The following is an 18288-nucleotide window of genomic DNA, read 5'->3' as shown; positions in this document are numbered from 1 at the left end:
AGCATGCTGGGGGAAACCTTATACTTCGTGGGTGCTTTTCTGCAAAGGGGACATGACGACTGCACCGTGCTGAAGGGAAGATGGATATGGTCATGTATTGCGAGATTTTGACCAAAAACCTCCTTCCCTCAGTAAGAGCAATGAAGATGGGTCGTGGCTGAGTCTTCCAGCAAGGCAATGACCCAAAACGTACAACCAAGGCAACAAGAGAGTGGCTCATATGGGACCATATGAGCACATTCAGCAGCACAGAAGGGAGAGAAGGTAGACCAGCCAATAAGATATCAGGGTTCTAGGAAGCCAACAGCATCATTACCCTCCGATTTCTCTTACTGGCCCATCACATTATTTTTCTTCAACTGATTTTCTAACTTGTCAGCACATTCTACAAACGATGTCATTTAGCTTTGTAGTTTACAGATCTGGGAACGTACCGGTCAGTGTCTTCTAATCCCAGGGGGTAGGTGGATCTCCCAGGTTGTAAGTTCTATAGAAAAGGGCTTTCAATGCTCAAAGCCATTGCAACAGTTTTCGGTGTAGGTCAATTTTGTGGTCTTGTGGCAAAATAGTCATCACATAATTGTTATACGGCTGGACTACACCACCGATAAAGCAGCCACAGCCAGTGACTGAGAAGAATCTGTGACTACTCTGCATTTAGTGGTTACTACTCACCTGGATAGTCATATGTAGGAGTCTCCTCTGTACACCGCTCATCATCCCTCACATATGTCTCTGTAGTATTAATATGGGTCAGATCTTCACTCTGAAAACAAATATTGTAAAAGTCACAAGACAGATGGAGAAGTCCCAACTATGATCAGCTCTAATCCTGCCATCTCCATCGTTCTCATTACACAAGTATAAAACATATAATACTGGTGGATAAAACAAGACTGAACACAAGACCTTCACAGTCGTCTACACATCATAGGGGAGATCTCATGACACCTTCTCTCCATCTACCTGATGATCCTGAGGAACATTGGGATCTTCTTGTTTACAGTCCTGTGGAGGAAGAGGACGGGGACATCTCTCTGGTGTTGTCCTCTTACCGGATAGATCTGCAGGAAACACATACAGGGACTGAATTCATTCTTTACATACAGATATTTATAGGCTGTGTGTATTTAGTCCTGTCTATTACCTGGTGATGTGAGGGGCTGGGGAACCTCCATCATGACGTCCTTGTACAGATCTTTGTGACCTTCTAAATACTCCCACTCCTTCATGGACAAATAGACAGCGACATCCTGACACCTTATAGGAACCTGACACATACAATGATACTGTCATCCCCCCTATCCCATCATAGCATTAATGTATAATGTCCCAGCATTCCCAGCAGTGTCACCTCTCCAGTCAGCAGCTCAATCATCTTGTAGGTGAGTTCTAGGATCTTCTGGTCATTGATGTAGTCATGTATCAGGGGGTGAGGTGGAGGCCCTGTGATTGGGCTCAGGGGTCTTCCCCATCCCTCAGACACAGGGGCCTGACAGCGCTCACTAGAGGTCTTCTTCACTACTGTGTAATCCTGATTATGGAAAGACACATTAATATATCTCCCTCCAGACATTTCCAGAGTCCTCACCTCTCCAGTTCTGTCCATCTGTTATTCCCATAGATAAGAATGATGTGACATCATCAGAATCTCTCACCTCTCCAGTAAGACGGAAAAGGATCTCTAGGGTGAGGTGTAATATTTTCTCTGCCATCATGTCTCTTACCCATCAAAGATGGACATGGACAATCAGGAAGATTCTCTTCTATAGAAAATCTTCACTGAGAGGATCCGATATTGTAGGGACCTGAATGAGAAGAAGGGGAGTCGATGTAACATCATACAATTACTGCAGATAATAAGGGGAAACATATGAGGGGATTTATTATTTTACAGTAGTTTTCTTCTTTACATCTACTAATAAAACCTATATATTTTAGGCTACACACAACAAGTAGGTTCTTCCTCGTCTCGGCAGCTGAATACGTTTCTCATAGACTCATCTTCCATAACGCTAATTTTCGTCTCATTTACAGACACTGGAATCGGCATTATCTATACTGCAGGAGATATTCATTACACGTGACATGAAAAATAACTACTTCATAAAGAGGATGACATCATCTTCTACTACGGCTCTACAAACATATTTGGCCAGAGTTCTTCACTGACTACATCACCACCCGTCTATATGAATGTTTCCCGTCTTCCCCGGACTGTAATCTTCTATCACATTAGATCTCATGTCTGATTCACACACAGAAGTTTGAGGCATTTCTAAATCTTTTTTGTTTGTACAAACACCACAGAGAGAAATTATTTGATATCAAAGTCTCCATGTACAGTGTTTATGGGGTTTATTTCTGGCCTTAGGCTTTCCTATATTACAAGAAAAACACCAGAAAAAAGCAGATAATAAAATGTTTCAAAAGAAAATTGGCACCAACAATTCTGTGTAAAAAGAAAAAAACATGAAAAAAGCAAAAGACACATTTTATTTTTTAACACGTTAAAACATTTGATTTTTAAAAAATACTGTTTTTTTCGGACAATAAGGCGCACCTAGGTTTTAGAGGAGGAATATAGAAAAAAAAATTAAGCAAAACATGTGGTCATGATGCACTGTTAAGGAAAGGGGGTCTGCTGACACTGTTATAGGGGCAATGTCCCCCAATTCTGTTAATATCCCCCATCCTGGTATATATGGCCCCCTCCTTCCTGTTATATGTGGCCCCCATCCCCATCTGCATGGCACCCCTCATTCCCATCCAGATATGAATGGAACCCCTAATCCCCATCCTGATATGCATGGCACCCCTCATCCTCATATGCATGGCACCCCAATCCCCCATCCTGGTGTGCATGGCACCCCTTGATCCATATCCTGGTATGCTAGGCACCCAAATACCCCATCCTGGTATGCATGGCACCCCAATCCTCCATCCTGGTATGCATGGCACCCCTTGATCCCCATCCTGGCATGCATGGCACCCCTCATCCTTGTATTCATGCCCCCCCTCATCCTGGTATGCACGGCACCCCTTGATCCCCATCCTGGTATGCTAGGCACCCCTCATCCTGGTATGCATGGTACCACTTATCCCTCTTCCTGATCTGCATTGCACCCCTCATCTCTCTTCATGATATGCATGGCACCCCTCATCCTAGTATGTATGGTACCCTTCATCCCTCTTCCTGATATGCATAGCACCCCTGATCCCCATCCTGGTATGCATGGCACCCCCTGATCCCCATCCTGGTATGCATGGCACCCCCTGATCCCCATCCTGGTATGCATGGCACCCCCTGATCCCCATCCTGGTATGCATGGCACCCTCTGATCCCCATCCTGGTATGCATGGCACCCCTGATCCCCATCCTGGTATGCTTGGCACCCTCTGATCCCCATCCTGGTATGCTTGGCACCCCCTGATTCCCATCACGCTGCACACACAAAAATAAACAATTATACTCACCTCCTCTCTCCTCCAGCGCTGCGTCCTGCTCGGTTGCCGACACTCTCACTGTGTGAGCCGTGCATGGCATTACTGCCATGCGCCGTCACACAGTGTGAGATGCTGTGCCGGAATAGTCACTGCTCCCCGCGCCAGAACTGTGTGCTTGGGGAGCAGTTACCATTCACTCTCCTTAATAGCATGCACACTGTACCCGCAGCGCGGCTCCTGCTGCCACTCTGCGGTCTGTGTGTCCGATGTTAGAGACCATGAATATGCACTACAACCCATGGGAGTGGATTTTAGTGAATATTCATGATCTTTAAAAGCAGACCGTAGAACAGCAGCAGGAGCCGCGCTGCGGCTACAGTGTGCAAGCTATTAAGGAAAATTAATATTAATTGCTCTCCACGCCCATAGGCGTGGGGAGCAGTGCATATTCATATTCTTTAGCAGCGGGCACAGCGTAGGCTGCAGCAGGCGGCTGCTGCCTCCTGTGCTCCGCTCATCCCCCGCTGCCGCTCCCCCCACAGCCCACAGCCATAGGTATAGAGTACGGGGCACAGTTCAGACTATAAAACGCGCTTTCCTCCAAAATTTTGGTGGAAAAAGGTGCGTCTTATAGTCTGAAAAATACGGTAACTCTTGAGCACCAGAATATCGATGAACACCGCAGAGATGGCACAGGTGCAGCGGCACCTAATAATGGTGTCTGGGCCTGCAATGTATGAAAGTCTATTAGGTCGGGCAAGAGGAAGCGTCCAATAAGTTACGTTTTAACACCCCTATACACACAAAGAGTAAAGTGGCATGAAAGCACTGATTTTGGGTGGTTTGATCGACTATATAAAGTATTTGGGGGCCTCCTGACAGATGATATCAAGGTAGAGAAGGATCTGGCATCATGAATTTCAGAGGCTAATCCGTTTGTTCTTCCTGTAGATAATCCTCACCTAGAGGAGTCTGGAGGCGACTCTCTCATACAGACAACAGGAAAGCTGGAATATTTCTGTGTATGGGGGAGTCGGGAGAGATAGCCAACTGCGAAATGACGGTTCAGCCAACACTTATCTCATGTGTATGGGGCAATTAGTATTACACTGACAGGCAGTGACAATACACCGCACTACAGTAGTGCAGTGCATGACCTGAATATTCAGAGGCTTGTATGCTGTATGATTGCACTAATCAGAGTTGTTTAAAAAATGTTTAAAGTGAAAAAAAAATCAGTTTTAGCAACAAGAAATATCCGTAACATTGTGCAATGAGTCTGTTATCCCTATGTTAATTAACTCACGTCCATAATAACTATATTATACTCAATTATCCTATACACATTCTATACACAGTGGCGTAGATAGAAATCACAGATCCCATAGTTGATGGGAGGTATGTATCACTGAGGTGGTTGTTCTCTGTGATATAAACCATAAGCATTGCTCTAGTGCACATAGTAGTAAGAGGCTTGTTTGTGCATCCAGGTCAGGTTTACGGGCAGCCGAACAGATGTGCGGGTCTGGCTGCCCGCACACCCTACCCCTGGGTGTAGTTCACATTGTAAAATGTATTCTGTTTCTCTCACACATGGTCTGTGTGTGGACGTAAGAAGGCCTCCTGCGTGATGTCTCAAGACTGAGCTGGTATACTGGATGCTATCCAGCCTGTGTGACCTGGACTGTTTCTAAAGTGCCATTGTTGGAACTGTTTACTTTGTTTTGCCTGCATTGAAAGGCTGTTTATTTTCTTTCCTTGTGGCATGGTTTATGAAGCACGAATAAGCTAGCCTGGATGTTTAAATAGAAACTGTTCCTGTGATACCTCACCACACACCCAAGTGAGTAGTGTTACCACATTTGGTGTTAGAATTGCGGGCAGCATTCTCAGGGAACATGTGTGACTGCTACAGAGGTGCTGCATTTTCTGGGTGAAGGGAGCCATAAGCCAGAGAGCAATGTCAGACAGCATGGAGGACCTGATTAAACACCTGGTGCAAGCCCAGCAGCAGTAGCACCAACAACAGTAGCTGGCACAATAGGAGACAAATAAGCTGCTTATGCAACAGATCCAGCAACAGCAGCACCTAAAACAGCAGCATCAGTTTGAATTGCTCGCAGAGGCGGTTTGTGGCACGGCGGCAGCTCCAACTCCAAGGTCAGCTGATAATTATTCCATCCGTAAGGCTGTGAGGAGAGTTTTGGAGAAAATGACCCCGGGTGACGACATTGATACCTTTTTGAAAGTTTTTGAAAGGGTCGCCGAGAGGAAGAAAGCAGTGAGAGCAATGGGTGGAAAAGCTGGCACCTTACTTACCAGGGGAGCCCCAGAAGGCGTTCTATGACTTAGCCTTACAAGATGCCAAAGAATATGTGAAACTGAAAACTGAAATTTTGGTGAGCCTGTGAGCGACAATGACTGTCACTGCCACTGCCACAACGGGTTCAACGCTGGGCGTACCACCGAGACAAACCCCCTTGCTCCCACATGTTTGATCTGCTGCATCTGGCCCAAAAATGGTTGCAGCTGGAGTCCTATACCCCTGCACATATGGCAGAGCATCCTGTGTGATGTCTCAAGACTGAGCTGGTATACTGAATGCTATACAGCCTGTGTGTTCTGGGCTATTTCTAAAGTACCATTGCTGGAACTGTTTACTTTGTTTTGCCTGCACTGAACGGCTGTTTATTTCCTTTCCTTGTGGCATGGTTTATGAAGCACCAATAAACCAGCCTGGACATTTAAATAGAAACAGTTCCTCTGATACCTCAACATGCACCCAACTGACCAAAGATAGGGGGAACTGGTCTCAGTAAGCGCTCTTCAACAACCATATAACCCAAAAAAGGAAAAGGAATCAGGAGCGTGTCAAGATGAAATTATAATTTTATTACAGAAAAGGTATAAAAACAGGCAATTTCCAATGGAATAAAATAAAAGGAGGAAGACGCTGACACCAAGTACTACATAAATCAGGGAGTATACGTCAGTAAGGCAGGGAACTGTGTGTCATAGACGGAGAACCAGGGTCTAAAGAATAATCGATATTAAGTAGGCAAAGCCTAATGCAAATGCAACATGGTTCCTCAAACAGTACACCCAAAAGGATCACAATAGGTACACAACACGATCCTATAAGATAATAAAGTGCCAATGCATCAATTAGGGAAGCAGCAATACATGTAACGTGCTTAGTGCATCATAAAGACAGTAATGTATATAACCCAAGCTCCTACACTAGAAATGCTCGCAAGGTGGCTATAGAACAGGGGTCTCAAACTCGGCTGGGTATATGGGCCGCACATGGAAAAAATTTGAATTTGGGGGCCGCATTCTTTGTTCAATGTGACATTTTTAGTGATACCATTTTTTTTGCATACACCTTTTGAACATTTTTGCCGTGTTTATTTTTTTATGGCTTGGGTCGTTATGGATGTGGCGATAATAAACGTGCACTTTTTTGTGTTTACTTTAGTTTACATATAAAACAGCATTTTTAGTGCCCAATATTTTTTCATGCTTTATTTTATTTTTTATTTTTTTTACAATTTTATTTCCCCCAATTGGCCACATACAGTAATATTGTCTTACAATTAGCATCATATAGTAATAATGGAAAACATCTTGTAGTAATGTTCCCCATCCAAGTCCCCATCTTGTACTAATGTGCCCCATCCAGGTCCCCATCCTGTGGCTATGTGCCCCATCCAGGTCCCCATCCTGTGGCTATGTGCCCCATCCAGGTCCCCATCCTGTGGCTATGTGTCCCATCCAGGTCCCCATCTTGTAGCTATGTACCCCATCCAGGTCTCCATCTTGTGGCTATGTGCCCCATCCAGGTCCCCATCCTGTGGCTATGTGCCCCATCCAGGTCCCCATCCTGTGGCTATGTGCCCCATCCAGGTCCCCATCCTGTGGCTATGTGTCCCATCCAGGTCCCCATCTTGTGGCTATGTACCCCATCCAGGTCTCCATCTTGTGGCTATGTGCCCCATCCAGGTCCCCATCCTGTGGCTATGTGCCCCATCCAGGTCCCCATCCTGTGGCTATGTGCCCCATCCAGGTCCCCATCCTGTGGCTATGTGTCCCATCCAGGTCCCCATCTTGTGGCTATGTACCCCATCCAGGTCTCCATCTTGTGGCTATGTACCCCATCCAGGTCCCCATCCTGTGGCTATGTGTCCCATCCAGGTCCCCATCCTGTGGCTATGTGTCCCATCCAGGTCCCCATCCTGTGGCTATGTGTCCCATCCAGGTCCCCATCTTGTGGCTATGTACCCCATCCAGGTCCCCATCTTGTGGCTATGTACCCCATCCAGGTCTCCATCTTGTGGCTATGTACCCCATCCAGGTCCCCATCCTGTGGCTATGTACCCCATCCAGGTCTCCATCTTGTGGCTATGTACCCCATCCAGGTCCCCATCTTTTGGCAATGTTCCCCATCCTGGCGCCCATCTTGTACTAATGTGCCTCATCCAGGTCCCCATCTTGTGGCTATGTGCCCCATCCAGGTCCCCTCTTGTGGCTATGTGCCCCATCCAGGTCCCCTCTTGTGGCTATGTGCCCCATCCAGGTCCCCTCTTGTGGCTATGTGCCCCATCCAGGTCCCCTCTTGTGGCTATGTGCCCCATCCAGGTCCCCTCTTGTGGCTATGTGCCCCATCCAGGTCCCCATCCTGTGGCTATGTGCCCCATCCAGGTCCCCATCCTGTGGCTATGTGCCCCATCCAGGTCCCCTCTTGTGGCTATGTGCCCCATCCAGGTCCCCATCCTGTGGCTATGTGCCCCATCCAGGTCCCCTCTTGTGGCTATGTGCCCCATCCAGGTCCCCTCTTGTGGCTATGTGCCCCATCCAGGTCCCCTCTTGTGGCTATGTGCCCCATCCAGGTCCCCTCTTGTGGCTATGTGCCCCATCCAGGTCCCCTCTTGTGGCTATGTGCCCCATCCAGGTCCCCTCTTGTGGCTATGTGCCCCATCCAGGTCCCCTCTTGTGGCTATGTGCCCCATCCAGGTCCCCTCTTGTGGCTATGTGCCCCATCCAGGTCCCCATCTTGTGGCTATGTGCCCCATCCAGGTCCCCATCCTGTGGCTATGTGCCCCATCCAGGTCCCCTCTTGTGGCTATGTGCCCCATCCAGGTCCCCATCCTGTGGCTATGTTTTCCCTGTGCTGTTCTTCACACACATAAAATAGAAAAAAAAGATGATTCTCACCTATCCTCCGTTCCCTCGGCGTCCTTCCTGCAGATGTGGCCGCAGGCACCACAGAGTCAGACCCCTTGACGATCCCGACCTGGTCCAGGAGGAGCCGCCGACAGCAGCGCTGCATTGCCGCACAGAGACTGTCTCCCAGCACAGCATTTCCAATGTCAGCCGCCGGCCAATCAGAGGCCAGCAGCTGACATCTGCATATGGCAATGACGTCATACTCGCTGCGCTGACACGCAGATATCAGCTGCTGGCCTCTGATTGGCCGCCGGCTGGCATTGGAAATGCAGTGCTGGGAAACAGTCTCTGTGCGGCAATTCAGCGCTGCTGTCGGCGGCTCCTCCTGGACAAGGTTGGGATCATCAAGGGGTCTGTGCCTGCGGGCCGCATAAAGCAGCCTCAGGGGCCGCATGCGGCCCGCGGGCCGCGTGTTTGAGACCCCTGCTATAGAAGATGTACACAATAGCTATATATGGATAATCCAGTCCTAAAGCAGTTTATAAAGTACATGTGCATAGCTCAAATAGCAATATCAGTAATGGCCACATCTAAGATAGCACCAATCAAAGGTAAATGTATACATAGGCTGCTGTACAGATCTAGTATGTTAGCAATATGATGATTGAGGGATCAAGAGATTAATAGATATATGTGTGTCCAAAACAGATCAGACAGTTCTTGGGGTTGTACTCATCCTTCATCGTCCTCGAAACATGGCGAATGGAGTGGATACCAAAAAGTTCTATATTGGTCTCATCTGACCACATGACCTTCTCACATGCCTCCTCTGGATTATCCAGATGGTTATTGGTAAACTTCAAACGGGCTTAGACATGTGCGTTATCAGGGGGACCTTGCGTGCCCTGCAGGAGTTTAATCCATGACGGCGCAGTGTGTTACTAACAGTAATGTTTGAGACTGTGGTCCCAGCTCTCTTCAGGTCATTGGTCAGGTACTCCCATGTAGTTCTGGGCTGATTTCTGACCTTTCTCAAGCCTATCCCAGCCTTGTGCAGGTGTACAATTTTTTCTTTGGTGTACTTAGACAGCGCTTCGGTCTTGCCATAGAGGAGAGGTTGAAGTGTAATTGATTGTTTGGACAGGTGTCTTTTATTCAGATAACGAGTTCAAACAGGTGCAATTAATACAGGTAATGAGTGCAGAGTAGGAGGCTTCTTAAAGAAAAACTAACAGGTCTGTGAAACAGAATTCTTTCTGGTGGGTAAGTGATCAAATACTTATTTCATGCAATAAAGTGCAATTTAATTATTTAAAAATCATACAAAGTGATTTTCTGTTTTTTTTATTTTTAGATTCTGTCTCTCACAGTTGAAGTATACCTACGTTAAAAATTACAAATTATAGACTTCTCTATTCTTTGTAGGTGGGAAAACTTGCAAAATCGGCAGTGTATCAAATACTTATTTTCCCCACTGCATGCATGCATGTATATATACAAACTGTGGGGTTTAGTACTCACTCGGCTGCGGTTGAGGTAGGCACAAGGCGCGTTTTCATTAGAAATCCAGGTTGGTATATTTTGCTTGCATCAGACCTTCCAAGACCTGAATTGGAGGTAAGTTAGCAGCTGATCTCACCCAACTCTTTCAGCTGCTCTTAAAACCCAGCCCCATAATCCGGGCCCATTAAACACTTCTCAGCAATATGTGTGCTGGAGCCTGCTTTTCAAAATCCTACATCCCTGAGGTTGGGCACCTCGGGGACATATACCTCCCATCCACGACCTGTCCGGCTGCAACCTTACATACCCCCCTTCTGCACAAACCGGGGGGCTTGGCACCTTCTGCCAACATACAATAGACCCTTGATAGGGCATCAGCATTCCCATGTTGTTTCCCAGGCCTATGCTCCACCTGAAAACTAAAATCCTAACACATGGTAATGAGCTATGTCTAACACACTGCGTCTATAGGGCCCTGGCACCGACAACTGCTCTATTACCTGAACCCTTGGCTTGGTTACTCTGTACAGCAAATCCCCATTCACAGCAAAATGAGGGAACCGACTGTCGGCCCCCGGCTCCTGAGGCACTCCATTTAACACGGTAACATTTTTCAGAGTTAAGCCCCTGAGTTGGGGGGTTCCGAAGTTTCCCTCGGACACTTCCAGCTCAGGGATATTGGCTTCAGGGGACGCAGTCTCATCCTCATCGCCAACAAACAAACACATGGGAAACTCGTCTGTTACGGCCTGTGGTGAGGTTTCTTCAGGAGTGATCTGGCGGTGGTCCGAGCAACCAGGTGTCCCCGCTTTCCCCTACATGTCCCAGAATAATGCAAAGTCCCGTCCGATTATTATCGGGTGCAGCAAGTCTTTAATGACCCCCACTTCCTGAGCTGTGGTGCCACAGTCCGTGTTTACATCCACCCGAGCTACAGGGTAGTTTTTAGCATCCCCATGGATACACTGGACACCCACCACCTTCCCAGGAACCAACCGATGAATGAGTGTGGCCCTTATCAGGGTCATCAAACTTCCTGAGTCCAACAGTCCAGACACTTGCACCACTTTTACGGACACTGAGCACGCCTGAGGGCCCTCGCCATGTTGAGGAACCGCGCTGCAGGCGGGGTAGGCCAAATAGGAGCAACGCCAGCCTATGTTGTAGTCCATTGGCGCAGAGTTCATGGGACACCGGGCAGCTATATGGTCAAAGATATGACACCTCCAACAGAGGATGGTATGGGACTGATTACCCAGCTGTGATTCAGCAACCTCCTGGGACTTTGGACGCCCACCCAGTGAGGATTTAGTCCCCTTCTTTTGGGAGCCATCCCCCCCTTTGTGAACCCCAGAAAGGTGACCTAACCCCGGCTTGATCAGTCAGGGCGCCCTCTACCGCCCGGTACCTCTCCACTAGGCCCACCAGGTCATCTGTATTTTGGGGATCTCTCTGGGCAACCCAGGACTGAATCGACTTCTGCAGAGAGTGGATAAACCAATCTATGACCACTCTCTCGACTATCTAGGCTGGGGAACAAGTCTCTGGCTGTAGCCACTTCTGAACCACGTGCAGAAGGTCACACATTTGTGACCGGGGAGGTTTGTCCCTGTGGAAGTCCCAGAGGTGGACTTGCTGTGCCCTGACTGCCAGTGTTACGCCCAGCCGCGCCAGGATCTCAGACTTAAGTTTGCTATATTCCTTAGCGTCTTGCAGGGCCAAATCAACGTGGTACGCCTTCTGTGGTTCCCCTGTCAGATATGGCGCTAGAACCTCCGCCCACTGCTCCGGTGGTAGTCTCTCTCTGAAACACAGCCAGGAACATGAAACGTCATCCCCCGGAGACATCTTTTGCAACGCCCCTCTCACAGTTTTCCTCACCTGGGTCTCGTCACTTCATCACCTAAGTTGGAAGAGTGGCTACAACAGATCCCAGGAGCAACATCTGAACACTCTGTCCAGAAAAGAGCAGTACTGGGGACAAGTAAGATCATGCGCAGAACCCTCCAACTCCCAGAAGTTATCAGCTCCTCCGTGCTGCCGGACAACTGTTGTTGGCTGGCGGCCTTCACCCAGGACATATACGGTTTCCTGTAGCAGTCACACTGCCTCTTGGGATTCGTGCGTTTGCTTCTAGCACCAATTGTAGGGTTTAGTATTCACTCAGCTGCGGTTGAGGTAGGCACAGGGAGCGTTTTCATTAGAAATCCAGGATGGTTTATTTTGCTTGCATAAACCGCTCAGGACACAAACACAAAATAGCCTTTTCCTGGCACAAAACAAGGTATAGCAAAACAAAACTCAAAAATAACAAGTCCATACAGAACGGCCACAGACGTTTAAATGAAGTCCTTTTCTCTGCCTTCAGCAGAGTCTGATCAGCACATGCAAGGTCTGCTCACCTTGCAAAACACACAGACAGACTGAGACAGACACAGCTGTCTTAAATCAGTCCTTCCAAAATCTGGACTGGAGGTAAGTGAGCAGCTGATCCCACCCAGGTCTCTCTGCTGTTCATAAAACCCGGGCCTATTAAAAACCTCTCAGCACTATGTGTGCTGGAGCCTGCTTTTCTGAGTTCTACATCACCGAGGCTTGGCACCTTGAGGACACGACCTGTCCAGCTTACAACACACACACACACACACACACACACACACACACACACACATATACATATATATACACTGCTCAAAAACATAAAGGGAACACTCAAATAACATCCTAGATCTGAATGAATGAAATATTCTCATTGAATACTTTGTTCTGTACAACGCTGAATGTGCTGACAACAAAATCACACAAAAATCATCAATGGAAATCAAATTTATTAACCAATGGAAGCCTAGATTTCGAGTCACCCCCAAAATTAAAGTGGAAAAACACACTACAGGCTGATCCAACTTTGATGTAATGCCCTTAAAACAAATCAAAATGAGTCTCAGTATTGTGTGTGTCCTCCACGTGCCTGTATGACCTCCCTACAACGCCTGGGCATGCTCCTGATGAGGCTGAGTATTGTGTGTGGCCTCCACGTGCCTGTATAACCTCCCTACAATGCCTGGTCATGCTCCTGATGAGGTTGTGGATGGTCTCCTGTGGGATCTCCTCCCAGACCTGGACTAAAGCATCCGCCAACTCCTGGACAGTCTGTGGTGCAACGTGACGTTGGTGGATAGAGCAAGATATGATGTCCCAGATGTGCTCAATCGGATTCAGGTCTGGGGAACGGGCAGGCCAGTCCATAGCTTCAATGTCTTCATCTTGCAGGAACTGCTGACACACTCCAGCCACATGAGGTCTGGCATTGTCCTGCATTAGGAGGAACCCAGGGCCAACCGCACCAGCATATGGTCTCACAAGGAGTCTCAGGATCTCATTTCGGTACCTAATGGCAGTCAGGCTACCTCTGGCGAGCACATGGAGGGCTGTGCGGCGTCTCCCGACTATGTCACATGTGCTCAGTGTGAACCTGCTTTCATCTGTGAAGAGCACAGGGCGCCAGTGGCGACTTTGCCAATCCTGGTGTTCTGTGGCAAATGCCAAGCATCCTGCACAACCCCAAGCTGTGGACGTCAGGCCCTCATACTACCCTCATGGAGTCGGTTTCTAACAGTTTGTGCAGACATATGCACATTTGTGGCCTGCTGGAGGTCATTTTGTAGGGCTCTGGCATTTTAAGGGTAGGTTAATTTTAACATTGAAAAATAGAATATCCCAAAAAAAAAAAAAGAAAGAAAATCACATTGTATAAATTAGATGAATTTATTTGCATTTTGCAGTGAGAAATAAGTATTTGATTCCTCTGGCAAACAACACTTAATAATTGGTGGCAAAACCCTTGTTGGCAAGCACAGCAGTCAGATGTTTTTTGTAGTTGATGATGAGGGATGCGCACATGTCGGGAGGAATTTTGGTCCACTCCTCTTTGCAGATCTTCTCAAAATCATTCAGATTTTGAGGTTGTCGCTTGGCAACTCGGAGCTTCAACTCCTTCCATAAAGTTTTCTATGGGATTATGGTCTGGAGACTGGCTAGGCCACTCCATGACCTTAATGTGCTTCTTTTTGAGCCACTCCTTTGTTGCCTTGGCTGTATGTTTTGGGTCATTGTCTTGTTGGAAGACCCAGCCACGACAAATTTTTAATGTCCTGGCGAAGGGAAGGAGGTTGTCACTCAGGATTTTACGGTACATGGCTCCATCCATTCTCCCATTGATGCAGTGAAGTAGTCCTGTGCCCTTAGCAGAGAAACACTCCCAAAACAAAACACTTCCACCTCCATGCTTGACAGTGGGGATGGTGTTCTTTGGGTCATAGGCAGCATTTCTCTTCCTCCAAACACGGCGAGTTTAGTTAATGCTAAAGAGCTCAATTTTTGTCTCATCTGACCACAGTACCTTCTCCCAATAACTCACAGAATCATCCAGGTGTTCTTTGGCAAACTTCAGACGGGCCTGCACATGTGCCTTCTTGAGCAGGGGGACCTTGCGGGCACTGCAGGATTTTAAACCTTTAAGGCATAATGTGATACCAATGGTTTTCTTGGTGACTGTGGTCCCAGCTACCTTGAGATCATTAACAAGTTCCCCCAGTGTAGTTTTAGGCTGATCTCTCTCCTTCCTCATGATCAAGGATACCACATGATGTGAGATTTTGCATGGTGCCCCAGGTCAATGTCGATTGACAGTCATTTTGCATTGCTTCCATTTTCTTACTATTGCACCAACAGTTGTCTTCTTCTCACCCAGTGTCTTACTTATGGTTTTGTAGCCCATTCCAGCTTTGTGCAGGTCTACGTTCTTGTCCCTGACATCCTTAGAAAGCGCTTTGATCTTGCCCATGTTGCAGAGGTTAGAGTCTGACTGATTAATTGAGTCTGTGGACAGGAGTCTATTATACAGGTGACTATGTAAGACAATTGTCTTTAATGTAGATAACGAGTTGATTAGGAGCGTCTAACTGGTCTGTAGGAGCCTGAATTCAATGGTTTGTAGGGAATCAAATACTTATTTCTTACTGCAAAATGCAAATACATTTATCTAATTTATACAATGTTAAAATTAACCTACCCTTAAAATTATAGACTGTTCAGGTCTGTCAGTGGGCAAACTTACAAATACAGCAAGGGATCAAATAATTATTTCCTTCACTGTAGCTCATCACCCCAAGAACACCATCCCCACAGTGAAACATGGTGATGCCAGCATCATGCTGTGGGGATGTTTTTCAGCAGCAGGGACATGGAAAATGGTCCGAGTCAAAGGGAACATGGATGGTGCAAAATGCAGGGATTTTATTGAGCAAAACCTGTTTCAGTCTGTCAGTGATTTGAGACTGGGATGGAGGCTCACCTTCCAACAAGACAATGACCCAACACATACTACTAAAGCAACACTCGAGTGGTTTAAGGGGAAACGTGTATATATTTTGGAGCATTCTAGTCAAAGCCAAGACCTTAATCCAATTGAGAATCTGTGGTCAGACTTGAAGATTGCTGTTAAGGACAGGAGAGTGGTAGACTGCTACCACTCTCCTGTCCTTAACAGCACTGCTGAGGAAATGGCACGTGTGCCCATTGGGAGGGCTCTGTGGGCCCCCTACGGTACATGTGCCATAGGTTCACAACCACTGGCATAGAACATCCATCCATCCCTGGGCTACAAGACAAGACCTTAGTCTCGATCCTATCCCTTTGACGACATTCCACAAAACTCCTGACTAAACATTGTGGCTTCTTTTTCTCCTTCACTGGGATCAGTCAGCCCCGTCAAAGCTAAGTGTGCATTAGTGGAGGTATTTTTTTCAGTCCGAACTCATCACGTGGGACTGAATGTGAAACTCCCTGTGGTGACTGCTCCACTGCATCTACTTCCACACAATGGGCCTAGGGGCTGAGAAAACTATGGATTAAGGCCCCTGAGATAAGGTCACTGAATGAAAGCATTGATTCCTGAGGATGAACTGACGAGCAAAAAAATCACTAATAAAACACAACAATAAGATCAATGGCACAGGTGCTCCGTGCTGGAAAAAGTCTGATAGTCTTTAGAACCAGGGCTGTGGAGTCAGAGTGGTGGAGTCGGAGCCCATAATGGTGGAGTCGGAGTAGGTATGAAATGGACTGACTCCGACTCCTAAAGTATATAATAAATTGGTTACAGTAGTTCAATGCACTTTGTGGGGAATATTTTTTCATAAGAATTTGGGAAAGTTATGAAATGTCCTATAAATGTCAGTCCTATTCCTGATATAATAGTCTAGACTTTTAGCTGAGATTAATCTGTGCTACAGTAAATTTATCACTTAAACATGAGCCATGTATGAGGGAGTCAGAGTAGTGGAGTCGGTGTCATGGAAATTGAGGAGTCGGAGTTGGAGGTTTGGCTTACCGACTCCACAGCCCTGTTTAGAACAAGGCCAGTTCCTCACACTTCTTCCCCACATTTTAAGCACGGACACGAAAGTAAGTGGTCTCACCTTTATGGCAATGAAACTTTGTATCATCCAGTTTCCTCAAATATTCCATGTCACCCTTGTGAATAAACTCCACAATCCCCATTCCACCCTGGTGTACATCAGCATACTAGACATCTCCAGCTTCTCTCAAATGATCTTTCTGATCCTGCCAACTCCCCAATGGGGGGGAAGCCCTGAAACAAGAATTCTGTATTTAGTTTGCTGGGGCAAGTGTCTGTTCCTCCCGCAGGGTCCTCCATATCCACCCCTTGATCTCCGGTTTGTCCTGGGAAACTCAACACGTACCCGATGAGAACCAAATTTGTATCCATTGCAACCAACCCCAGAGTGCTGACCACCAGCTAGGGGGATGGTCACTTGGCGGCCAGGTAAATATTGTTCTGGGGGGACAATATGTGGGCTGACCAGGGTGATGGGAGAGTCAGTTTCCCGAAGTCTCTGGGCCTCCTCCCTAATGTCATTTACCTCCCCCAGGTCAAATTCCTTCATGGTAACAGTCATTGCATTTTGTGTATTACTCACCACTGGGGTGGGGGGTTAGTCTGCATGTTGAGATTGCTCTGCTCATTCTCGGCTGATGAAGTGTGAACCGGTCCTTGGCTTCAGGTTACGACATTGGGCCAGTGTCACACCAATCCTGCTCCTAGGTTGTGATGTGGGCTAAAACATTCCCGGCATTCCCTGTCAAAGTGTCCCATACGTCCACAGTTATGGCAGCCTAAGTCCCCCTCGCCTTGACGCAGACCGTACTTGGGGGCTTGGGAAACTTCCTCATCTTTGTGAAGTTCGAAATCCCCACAGTTCCTCCTCTGGCCGATCCATGGGTCTCGTTGGCTGTACTTCCACATAGCCCTTGTCGATTATCAGGCCATTCATCAGCCAATCTTGCAGCCTCATCCAGGCTGAGTGGTTTTCAATCCGCCACTATTTCTTTTAAGTCACCCGGGAGTTTAGACAAATTGTTCCAGCATGAATATATCCAAGACATGTTCTGCTTCCCGAGCCCTCAGTCCTTCTATCCACCGAGTGCATGCCATATGTAGTGTGTTAACAAACTCCCGAGGCGTGTGTGCACCGAGCTTGTCAGTCTCCTGAAACTTCCTCCTGGTAGTTTTCAGGTGTGACGATATACCTCTCTAGTAATGCGCTCAATGTGTAAAAATCTGGGCCAGTCACTAACTGACACCTCATGCAGCAGGCAGACGTTCTTAAATAACCGGAGATGTTCATCAATATCCGAGGTGTCCTCACTAAACTGTGGTATATCCCTGTACCTTAAAGATGCAGGCCCCTCTCTCCTGTTATCCACTGTCCTCTGTGCTGGGGAGTGTGGGAGTACTGCTAAATGAACACCCAGATATTTGCTTAGCACTGCCGCCCACTCTATCTCCATGGCGCACTCTCCTAGCACGTCCAGCATCCTCCTCAACTCAGTCAGTCAACCCTCCACCATCTGGATGACAGGCCTGGGCTGTGGTCCCTCCACAGATATGCCCTCCTCCACGTCTGAACTGACCTCCTCCTGTGGTTGTTCCCGGTCCCAGTCGTCCAAGCATTGTATAAGGGTCACCCGGCTGTCCTCCGGCAACCAATCTAGCTCTCACTCAGAGCAAAGGGCTCTCAGCAATTCCTTCCTGAGCCTCTTGTAGATTGAGTCTGCCATCTCTTCTGCCAAGACATCATTCAGTAAATT

At 47.4% G+C, this 18288-nt stretch overlaps 1 pseudogene; it reads right to left on the bottom strand.

The window, feature by feature from the left end:
• Positions 1-18288, bottom strand: part of LOC141197795 (uncharacterized) — an 84814-nt pseudogene that overhangs the window by 4188 nt on the left and 62338 nt on the right.

Source organism: Phyllobates terribilis, unplaced genomic scaffold, assembly GCF_046119375.1.
Source record: "Phyllobates terribilis strain yellow unplaced genomic scaffold, ASM4611937v1 Scaffold_88__1_contigs__length_6355796, whole genome shotgun sequence".
Taxonomy (NCBI): domain Eukaryota; kingdom Metazoa; phylum Chordata; class Amphibia; order Anura; family Dendrobatidae; genus Phyllobates; species Phyllobates terribilis.
This window is presented reverse-complemented; position numbering and strand designations above follow the sequence as displayed.